This window comes from Crotalus tigris, unplaced genomic scaffold (genome assembly GCF_016545835.1).
Source record: "Crotalus tigris isolate CLP2741 ecotype Arizona unplaced genomic scaffold, ASM1654583v1 scf7180000024369.3102671, whole genome shotgun sequence".
Taxonomy (NCBI): Eukaryota; Metazoa; Chordata; class Lepidosauria; order Squamata; family Viperidae; genus Crotalus; species Crotalus tigris.
Genome location: NW_024100539.1, coordinates 1,316,151 through 1,328,032, shown reverse-complemented (window position 1 = coordinate 1,328,032; position 11,882 = coordinate 1,316,151).

The following is an 11,882-nucleotide window of genomic DNA, read 5'->3' as shown; positions in this document are numbered from 1 at the left end:
CCTCAAAACAAATGGGACAGGCATCCCCTCGGGCATACTATATGGGACATGCTGCTTTAACTAGTCTCTCACAGAGATCTAGGATACTAGCTTGAACTGAAAGTGATTGAACCATTCAAAAGGATAGATAACAAAAAGATAGCATGGGGCATCTTTTACGAGATGAATACAGTTGAACCATGTGACTGCTCAGCTGGGGGTGGTGGTAAAATCATCTGGGTCATCCAAAGTTGCCAAGGAAGCCATGAATTCCCAGGGTCACCTCCATGTCATGAAGGTTGAACTCTCCCAGCACTACAAAGCTAAAAAACTCTACTCCTCATAGTCCTGCTACAAGATCCATTTCTTTACGAAAGACTGAACAGCATAGATGGATAAAGAGAACATCAGCAGCAGCGCTAACATCTCCCTCCAGCCCACTTCATTCAAAAGCACAGCCATTTGTGCCACAAAGCCTAGTAATGACATAGAGGTTCAGTTGTTGATAACAGGATTTGTTGCAGTAGTGCCCCCCCAACCCCTTACCTGCCTTCTTTTTGCCAGAAATAAAACATGTGTGAACTTTATTTCAGGCAGATGAGTAGCTTTTAATCTGCTTTGGCATTTGACATTTTGCTCATGCAGAAACTAAATTAGCTTTAACCATAATATATAGATCCTGGCATGTGCTATACATGGAGAGAAAGTGTAAATATTCTACAATTATTATTTAAAAAAAAAATCCAGAGATGTCCCAAAAAGAAAAGAAAAAGCCAAGATGACTTGCAAGAGACTTATACTTTGTCATTTTAAGCTTGATTAAACTGGTGAACTAGCGTGTTATCTTAAGTGCTTGCACCAGGATAAAAAGGGAAAAAGGAATTTTTGCCCATGTTTTCATCCAGTGCCTTTCCTTCCCAGGGCCAGAATACTTGGACAATCTGAAGATTTCCAGGACTTTCTCAAGTTGAATATTTAAGAGTTGTAACCTGTACTGTCACTAGAAAGTAAACGCACACATACACAACCTTCTAGATTCAACAGGATTCCTTTCTTTATATAGGTACTCCTGAACTTATGACCACAGCTGAGCCCAAAATGTCTAGGTGAGTTTTGCCCAGTGGTGGGATTCAAATATGTGAATAACCAGTTCTCTGTGTGGATGCCGCTTCTGGAAATACATTCTGGGCCTGGGCAACAAAAAATTAGCTACCGGTTCTACCAAACCGGTGCGAACCAGCTGAATCCCATCACTGGTTTTGCCCCATTTTACAACATTTTTTGGCATAGCTATTAAGTGAATCATTGCAGTTCTGTTAGTAACATGGTTGTTAAGTGAATCTGGTTTCCCCATGACTTTGCTTGTCAAAAGGTAGCAAAGGAGGATCACATGAACCCGGGACACTGCAATTGTCGTATGTTCATGCAAATTGCCAAGTTGATTATTACACCACAAGGATGCTGCAATGGCCGTAATTGTGAAAAACAGTCATAAATCACTTTTTTTTCAGTGCGTAACTTTGAATGGTCACTAAATGAATGGTTGTAAGTCAAAAGACTACTTGTAAAGCCAACCTATATACTGAGTGTTCCTATGTTTGACAGAGATCTAACGAGTTGCTAGTCTACATTTCCCTGTTACCTTGAAGGAAAGGAGGACATTATGGCTATAATGAATGAAGAAAGGACAGACCCAAAGTCCACATGACGAAGATGTATGTTATGGGAAGATTTAGCTCGGTCTAGGTGATGCTATTTTATCCTTGTATTTCCCTTCCATTGCTTTTCTTACTACAGGCCATCCGTTAAGGCAGAAGAGACTGAACAGCTATGCTAGATGTTAAACACCATCCATCTAGAGGAGAGCAAACCTTTGATAGATGGTAACCACAGTTTAACTGAGAGTAGAGAGGGGAGCAAGAGCCCTAGGGGACAGGTGATGATAGAAGGGGGATCATATTATCCATATGAAAAGGGCTGATTTTTTTTTTAAAAAAAACCAGGGTGTCTAGTTAATACTCTTTTATGAGTTCATAGTCCAAAGAACATGCCACAAATATTCAGCACTTTTCTTATGAAAGCTCAGTGCCACAGGCAGAAGTGATGCTTGCCTTCATCCAGGATCAAGGGTGTCCAACCATGGCAACTTTAAGATCTGTAGACTTCAACTCCCAGAATTCCCCAGTCAGCCATGCTGGGGATTTGAAGATAAAATTGTATCCATATGTGACTACTGCAGCTGCACATGTTGGCTGGGGAATTCTGGGAATTGAAGTCCACAGATCTTAAAGTGGCTGGCTGGGCTAGGTCAGGGGTAGGCAACTTGGCTCTTTTATGACTTGTGGACTTCAACTCCCAGAATTCCTGAGCCAGCATGGCTTAGCTGGGAAACCTCTCCCTTTCCCCTCAGCATGGCTGGCTCAGGAATTCTGGGAGTTGAAGTCCACGAGTCATAAAAGAGCCAAGGTTGCCTACCCCTGGGCTAGGTGTTTTGCAAAACAGCCTCGAAATCAGAATGGGTGCTATTCGTTTGCAGATTTTGGGGCAGAGAGTTCCATACAATGACTTGGCAACCAGGGTGGTTGACGGCAAACTCAAGACCTTTCTCCACTAAACTGCTTAAGAGGCCATGTCTTTCAAAGAAAACAGAACAAAAAAAAGAGCTCTCTGTGCAGCTGCAGTGGTCACATATGGATACAATTTATCTTTAAATCCCCTTTCTGGATCACATGCTATTCTAGTAAAAAGATCCTAATAATTCTTGTAGGAAATTGATTAAGTAGCCCAGGCAGGCTAATCTCAAAATGCCGTGTAGGCTGAGCACAGAACATGTTATTCTTAGCTTTGTCGTTTCTGGCAGCTCATCGGTGTGAGCTTTCAATTCAACTTCCCTCCCCACCCTTCTCCTCCTTTCTGTATACCAGTCTTGAATTTCGACAAGGGTCAGCCTGTTATAATTGTGGTTTTGTTTGCTACAAAAGATAAAGGCAATGTGGCATTAAGGCAAGGCTGAAAAAGTTCTCCAGGTGTAAGCCTGCTTGGAATCCTAATCTCATCCTACTGCAGGTGTAGGAAATTCTTTAACAAGATTAATATAAAGAGCCATGAGCTTGTGGCATGGTAAAGATTGAAACTTTTGCCCTAGTGGACAGATGTAATCCAATTCCTGAAAAACTACAAATCACTGGTAACATTAGATGAGAATGTCACCCAGGGAAAGGAAATTCAGCTAAATTGTTCTGTCCTCTCCAATCAATTCACATGATTGAGTCACACTGTTTTCTAATGGAAGGGCGCTATAATCAGATATACATACAGCTGTCATTTGAGGTTAGTGTGTGTTTGCCTTCCGAGCAAAAAGAAATTGGTATTAATTTTCTATCCTGAGCTCAGTTGTGATAAGCGAGCTCCATCTGTGCGGTGTTGACGTTGCTATGTTACAGATATTCCACCGAAAGGAAGTGTTGGAGAACTTAAGACTTTGTTATAACAAGTCTCTTGATGAAGACCCAAGCTGGGCAAGCTTTCTCAAGTGTAGCTAAGGGGAAACAAAACTGACTTGGCTAGTTAAACTCATTGTTACCACAGGCAAGATGCCAAGCATCTCAATGGGAAGGAAATGGAGCACGGTGTGTTTTTAGGATATATGGGAAGAGCTCCAGAGAACCGAAACAAGTAGCTTTCCCAGAGTAGAAGGCTAATTGGCTGGCTTGGAACATTAATCATGCTTTTGGGGATGTTGATTACAGCAGTTTTAAGGTGTGAGTCAAATACTACAGCCCTCCCATCAACCTAAGGTTTTCAATGAAGATCAAAGAAACCGGTAGCATACTTGGTTATTGTTTCAAAGAAACAGGTAGCATACTTGGTTATTGTTTCTGCCTTTTCTCTATAGAAGTCTGCTATTATAGTAAATATTTTAGGTCCAAGAGAATTTTTAGGCACAGAGACTTCTACATTAATGCAAGAAGTAAGCCAGATCAGGCAGGAAGAACCTGCAGCTTTGAGGAGGCTGAATCAGACACAGCATCTAGCAGCTCAAGTCAACAAGCCCAACAATGATGAAGACTGGGAGAAGCAGTTCTGCAATTTTTGAAGGGACATAGGTCTCTTCCTTGGACAGATCGGAGGTTTTTTAGCTTTTTCCAGCTGGAACATAGAATACGTTCTTCGTGACTCCTAACTCAGTCAAACTAAGATATTAAAAAGCCAAAGTCTTGTCTGATCAATTTATAGGACTATAATTTGGGGTGTTACTGGACTCCATGAATGTTTCCCTCGGTTTGGTTTCAGCTTAATTGTACTGCGTGTTTTAAGAGCCAACACACACACATTCTTCTCCATAAACTCCATCCTCTGCAGCCTGGAGCTATACCACCTCTGTGTTCAGCCTTGGACGGAAATCCTATCAAAAGCAAACAAAACCTGATCACGTTAGGACTTGGGAAAGACATTTGGAAAAGGGGGAGGGAAAAACCGCTGACTCAGGCTAACATATTAGTGCTTAAATACACAGTATGTCACATTTATTATATTTTTCTCAGAGATGGTTCATGTCTTGGAATGATACATTTAAACATTATGATTTTACAATCCTGTTTCTGAATACCAAGCTGCAATATACAGTACAGTAGTCTGACTGCAAAATAGCAATGGATGTTTTTATCCTTCAAATTAGTCTTGCAACTATATGGGCAAATCCATGTGGTTTTCTAAGAATATTTTTGGAAGGAGATTGTTCTTGTCTTCTTCCTGGAGCTCAGCGGAGTGACGTGCCCAAAATCATCCAGTTGACTCCTGTGCCTAAGGCTGGACTAGAATTCAACATTTACTTGTTCCTAATCCAGACTAGAATGCCTTTCTTTTAAGGAAAGTTGGTATATGTGCACATGGCAGGGCCATGCATCTTGAAAAAGGTATACAGAGGCATAATTATAGCCTTCAAGACCCATCATCTGGAAACATCTAATTGATTTCAAAGAGAGTCTCCCAAATAATATGGAAATGGGATTAACAACCATGAGAACAGAAATGTCAATAAACTGTAACCTGGAATGAATTAAAAACATAGAGCCAGTTATTTCAACAATTGTTCTTTAGTGTAGCATATAGCATATAATATATTGGGCATGAGAAATGTCCTTATCTTATGGAATGTTTGGAACATACAATTACTTCGCTTCTAGCAGAAAATATTAAAAAGAGGAAGCACAACGTACGTGAAATATTTGATGAAAGCTTCCTTTAGGGAGCCTGTTAAAATTAAATTAGCAGTATCTTTTGAGGCTAGGTTTCTCTTTTAAATGATGCAGGGCCCACGGAGACCTAGATTTGTAGAGTATGAGAAAATTACAGCCTCAAATTATTTTCCCATTATAATTCAGTTAATTTTGTAATATTTGGGCACAAATTGTGCATGGGCTTGTCTTTTATTTCCTTTATGATAAAAGTATTCAGCTTTTCCCTGTTCATAAAAGGCATCTATCATCCCAGTGGAATGGAGAAGAATTTCAGTAATTCCTCTTTCCTGCTTTCAACCTTCTGCGTCTCCAGTCTATTCTTTCTGTCCCTGTTTCAGATGCCTTACATTGGCAGAGGGACAGTAGATAGATACCATTAGTTAGCCTACATATTTATAAATTTAAAATCAATTTTAAAATCAACCCCATTTTTCTTCTAGTCTGGAAATATAAAATCCTTTGCACACTAAACTTTTTGAAATTCTTCCCTTTGGAACCAATGGGACTAAAATTCATTACTTTCCTCCCATTGTACAGAACCTGTCATAACAGTAAAGGTAATTAAGTGGCAACAGCAGAGAAAACAAGGTTTTGCTTTGTTGTGACTTTTATACTTGTGTGTATGGATATATGTGTATATATATAGTATATGTATATGTATGTGCGTGTATGTGTATGAATATGTGTGTGTGTGTGTGTGTGTGTGTGTGTGTGTGTGTGTTAGAAAAACAAAAGAAATTGAGCACCAGGATAAAAGTATAAACAAAATTGTTTAATATAAAACCACTTAGCTTTCGTCGGCCAAACTGGCGACATCATCAGAGTGAAAGTAAAGGATCTGGGAGTTTACTTATATGGCCAGCTGCTTCTGCGCCCTGCTCCTTGAGAGAGTCACTGGTCCATTTGCTTCAATCGGCCGTACTGCTCCTAGTCGTCCCGCACCTATCAGCATATTGGCGAGTTCACAAGCTGTTCCCCCGCCCACAGTCACTCCCTTAGCGCACGTGCAAACGCCCAAAGGCTGATTATCCAGCCGCTTTTGCTCTTTGCCCCCCTCCCCCCTTTCTTATAACTGAGCCTGAATGTCCGTCCCAGAATTGAATTCAGGGCACGCTACAGATTCATTGTCCTCCCTGGGGGTCATGGTTGTTTCATCTACACCCACGCTGTTCTGATCCTGCAAGGAATCAGATTAATCAACACATATACCTACTACCTGCTTACTAGACACTCAGGGGGTGGGAGGGACAGCGCCGTAACTCACAACGAATGCAACCACCCCGTTCTTGGAGGATCAGAACAGCATGGCTGTAGATGAAACAACCAGGAAGGACAATGAATCCCTTGGCTCTGATACCCAAGGAAGATACTGACCTTACACAAATTAAAAATTATAGACCAATATCGTTATTAAATGTGGATTACACAATCTTGGCAGCAATAATGGCAGAAAGAATGAAAAATTTTCTAACTGAATTTATTCATCCAGATCAAAACGGCTTTCTCCCTAGAAGACAGATAAAGAACAATTTAAGGATTATTTTAAATGCTTTGGAATACTATGAAAATTATCCAGGGAATCAGATGGCACTTGTATTCCTTAATGCACAAAAAGCTTTTGATAATTTAAATTGGCAATTTATGTTTCAAAAGTTACAGGAAATGGATTTGGTGTGAACTTTATTAAAGCAATTCAAGCAATTTATAAGAAACAAACAGCAAGAATACTTTTAAATGGAGATTATATAGATGGATTTGATATCAAAAAAGGCACAAGACAGGGATGTCCACTATCTCCCTTGTTATTTATTCTTACATTGGAGGTATTGGCTAGAAATATTAGACAAGATAAGAAATTAAAGATTTAGAGATTAAAGATCAGAAATATAAACTACAGGCTTTTGCAGATGATTTGGTCTTTATTTTAGAGGAACCATTGGAAACAGCCCCTAAACTTTTGAGGAAAATCGAGGATTTGTGTTTTTAATGCAAGACACACACACACACACACACACACACACACATGTGTGTGTATTCTTGTGAGAACGGGCAATTAGAATTTCATTTTATAATGTGTGCCAGTATGTTCACAGAAAAAAGTGACAATAAAAGTTATCGTATAAGCAGATCATGTAAGGTGGCTGGTAGCAGGTCCTCTGGAAATTGGTAAAAGACTTTCTGACTTTCAGATGGTGTCAAAAACACATTTGTGTGGGCGCCTGTCAGATTTCAAACTTGTCATGGCTCTGAATCTCTTTTAGAAATTTAACTTTGCATTCAAGAATTAGGTAAGGGCAGAATCTTCACAGGCTCAGCACAGTGAGATGAATTGCAAGAAGAAAACCCTACAGACACAGAAGATCTGATCACTGCAGAAAATAGAATTTGTACTCTTATGTATGTGCCGGCCCCAGCCTTTACATCCTAGGCCTTTTCAAGTTAATGGTAATTTGTTTCCCAGCCTTGAGATTGAGGAGCAACCTTTCAGTGTTTACACTAGTGATGGCGAACCTTTTAGAGACCGAATGCCCAAAAACTGGTCCTGCCCCTGCTCCACCCTCTGCCCCACCTGCCCGCAGGGCCACTCACTGCCTCCAGAGACTGCCACAGATCACCCAGGCAGCACCATGGCAGCCATGCCCTCTGTCCACGCCCCACAGCATCAACTGTGCGTGATGGGGCATGAGGGCAGAGTCTTTTCTACGCTGCCTGGCTGCCATGTCCTTGGCTGCGCTGCTCCGTGTGGGCCACGCTCGGGGGAGACTCTCCTCCAGGGGGGCTGCTGGGGAGAGGGGTGTGGGGGGAGGCGGGGCTGGGGCAACGGCACGTGTGCCCACAGAGAGGGCTCCAAGTGCTGCCTCTGGCACGCGTGCCATAGGTTCACCACCACTGGTCTACTCAATGGTTCTGTCTGGTCTGAAATGTGCTAGCTCCTGCTTCACTGGCTCATAGATCATTAGTCTTTGAAGGGAGCCCTTCAATAAAAGAATGATAAACATACTCCTATATTATGTAACATAGTTAGCTTACTATCACCACAGACAGGAGTATTGGCCAGTAATTGATCCAAAATGTTTATAAAGCCAAGAAATAGGCTTGAAGGCTTTCTGGCATCTTAAAGTCAACAGCATCTGTCATACCATCTATATCAGTGGACCTCAACCTTTGCGGTCTGGTGGCCTGGCTGGGGGGAGGGCAGAGGGGAACTGGGCTGCACGAGCGGCAGGCTACTTGTGTGAATGGAGCTGTATGTGGGTGTTGGCCTGCCTCTCGCGCAACCCAGTTCCGAATAGACCATGGCCAGATAATGGTCTGGGGCCTGGGGACCCCAGATCTGTCTTTCAGGCTATTACCTTGTGATCCAAGGTGCCTAATCTGTGTTGCATTGTATATACACTGTATATCAGACCATCTTTCTTTTCCGAGTGGTAGGGCTAGAAGTACTTTGCAACTGAGGAAGCTTTTTTTTTTTTTTCTCCCTGGGTTAGTATTTGGAACATATCTGACAATATCCATTCTTTGCAAGCCTGGTCTAGTTATAAAATTAAAAAAAACAGACATACAAATTATTTTTTTAAAAAAGATCACACCAGTTGAACTGGAGAATAAAATGTTTCATGGCATTCACTAGACCAGGGAGAGGCAACCTTGGCTCTTATATGACTCATGGACTTCAACTCCCAGAATTCCTGAGCCAGCATAGCTGGGAGTTGAAGTCCACGAATCATAAAAGAGCCAAGGTTGCCTACCCCTGCACCAGACAATTAGTGGGCTTTTCTGAATTTCAGTTACAAATTTCACTATCTGACAGACAGTATCTTCTGCCTCACCCAAGCTCTCGTTAGGAGCTATGCACTATATCAGCAGGTGACAGAACTGAATTCTAACATCCGTGTGATTGCCCAGAGTATATTAATTTGAAGACACACTTCTGTCCAAACCATTTTATTGCTGTATTTTATAAGCTAACAAAAGGTTAAGAGTATTAATATTTCATTAGTTGCGGTCCGGCGAGCATGAGTGATTGTTCAAGTGAATTTTGAAAAGAATATGAAACAAGGTGAGATTCCTCATGATTATAAATTGAAAAACCTATATTGATATTTTTTTTACAAGGGGAACTCACCATAATGGGAAGTGCCAATAATCTAAATATCTGACACCACCACATCATTTTAGCCAGTCATGGAATGTAAGTCCATTTATGCCTAGATGAGTTAAGGACATGCATTTCACAACAAAGCAGTTAATCAACAAGGCATGGCAAGAACCTGTGTCTTCTTTTTATTCACTACACAAGTGTGGGAGAAGCTAGAACTTGTTCTGCTCCAGCCAGACCTTGACATTCTCTAAGCACCAAGAAAGACCATCAACAACATACCTCTTGCAGCCAAGGTCCATGTGGCTCATTAGCTCATCTAGGATACTAGATACTAGATTTTGATCACATGATTACGGGGATGCTACAACAGTCATGTGAAAAGCAGTCGTAAGTCGTTTTTTTCAGTGTTGTAGTAACTTCAAATAGTCACTAAATGAATGATTGCAAGTTGACTACCTGTACCTCTATTTTATTGTCCCACATGGTCCCAAACTTCAGAAGAGCTTTTACTTTTGCTCGCTGTGATGTGCTCCCCTCTACCCTCTCAGGTGAATGGGAAATTGGTCATGTGTTGCTGCATTGTTCTTTTTAATAGAAATCTATGAGAGATGTGCATTTCCCCATGTATATAACCCAATACCTGGGCAGTCTGGTGGATGGTTACCGTAATCCAAGGGTAGGCAACCTTGGCTCTTTTATGACTCGTGGACCTCAACTCCCAGAATTCCTGAGCCACTGGGAGTTGAAGTCCACGAGTCATAAAAGAGCCAAGGTTGCCTACCCCTACCCTAGTCTCTTGCCTGCAACTTGTTTGGAAAAAACCCAGCAGGCAGGGTTTTTTTTTTTCCAGACAACATAGACCAGTTCAATGTCAGAGCTATGATTAAACGTGAACAATTCATCCATGTGATGTGACGCTGAGTCTTAACTAGACTTCTATAACTCAGTCAATTTTCTTTCTTTCGCTCCCTTTCTTTCCTTCCCACTTTATATCTCTTTTTCTTTTATACATACGTATATTATTCGATGTTGTATTTTGCTATTTCTTTGTCATAAACTAGCTGGACTTAATCCCAACAAACCTTGAGGAAGTTATTAGATTTCAAAAAGCTTGGCATAATTCGCCATTCTCGTAGTGTTTTAGAAATTCTAGTACCGGCACCAGTTGTGTCCCTTTACAGTTATCTTATTCAAAGCTATTTATGTATAGCATTTAAATCATTAATTTAAAACTATTTTTAATTTTATAGGATTCTCTCGTGTTTTGATTCCTGCGCTCTCTAATTTTATGTTAATAATTTTATCTTTTAATTTATTAAAAGATAAAAGAATTCTATTTTAAAACATTAAAAAGAATTCTATTTTAAAACATTAAAAAGAATTCTATTTTAAAACATTACTTCTACCCTGTTCTGTGATGAAAATAAAACTGATCGATTGATAAATTATTCCGTAATTTCCTCTCCAAATTCTACTTCTATTAAGAAACTGCATTAAGGCTGCAATTCCACCCCTTTCTGAGAGTATCATAAAGCACAGTATCACTTTATCTGAGTAAACAATGCACAGTATCGTATTATCTGGTTTGTCTAGTTCTATTATTTTCCGCTTTACTATAAAAATGTCTTAACATAATAGAGTGGAAAAAAATAGGGTTTAAGGGAGAGCTTATTTGCTTTGATAAACTCATAATTAGCTGTGCAAGCTATGCTCAAAGACCAGTTAGGTCTAGTGGTTAAGGCACCAGGCTAGAAACAGGGAGGCAGCGAGTTCTAGTTCCGGTTGTGCAAACTCAAGATGATATTCAAAAGCAGGAAGTTGGACTTGATTTGCAGCTTGATGAATTGAAATCTGATCTGTTACTGTCTGATGTGAAGAAGAAAGTATTTGGTTTGAAAAATATAAATCTGCTGGAAAAGATTGAAAAAAACACGAATATAAAAAATTCTGAAATAATGGAATTGATGAAGGATGGACTGGATTTTCTTAACCAAGAGGAATATTGTGATGTCAAGGAGAACTATTCAACAATGGATGTTGCAGATATTTACAACCGTGACTTAAACAAACTTTGGAAATGAGATGCAATTATTGGTAAAATTCCATATTAAAAACCTAATGGAAGGTTTCATTATTAAGAACCAAACGAGGGTTTTTGATCCTGGACTGATCAGAGATAATGACTGGAGTGATTTGTGCTAAATAAGAAACAGTGCAGACTTTCTATGAGTAAATTACAATAACAGACTGTTAACAAAAGTGTTTTGAATTTTAACTTTGCTGTTGTTTAACCTGTTAACTATTTTTTTTTTCATATATGTAATGTATGACAGGTCAATTGGGTTGCAAGTGCAAGGTAGGAAGCTATCACTGTTGCAATAGTGTTCAACTAGGATTGATAATATGTATTTTTGTCTTTTGTTTTTTAATTCATTCTTTTATTTTAAAATTTTGTACTTTAATCTTTTGAATAAAATAAAATAATTAAAAAGAGCACTTCACTATTATATAGGAAGTATTTAGAAATACAACATATTTTCATTCAATCATTCATAAAACAG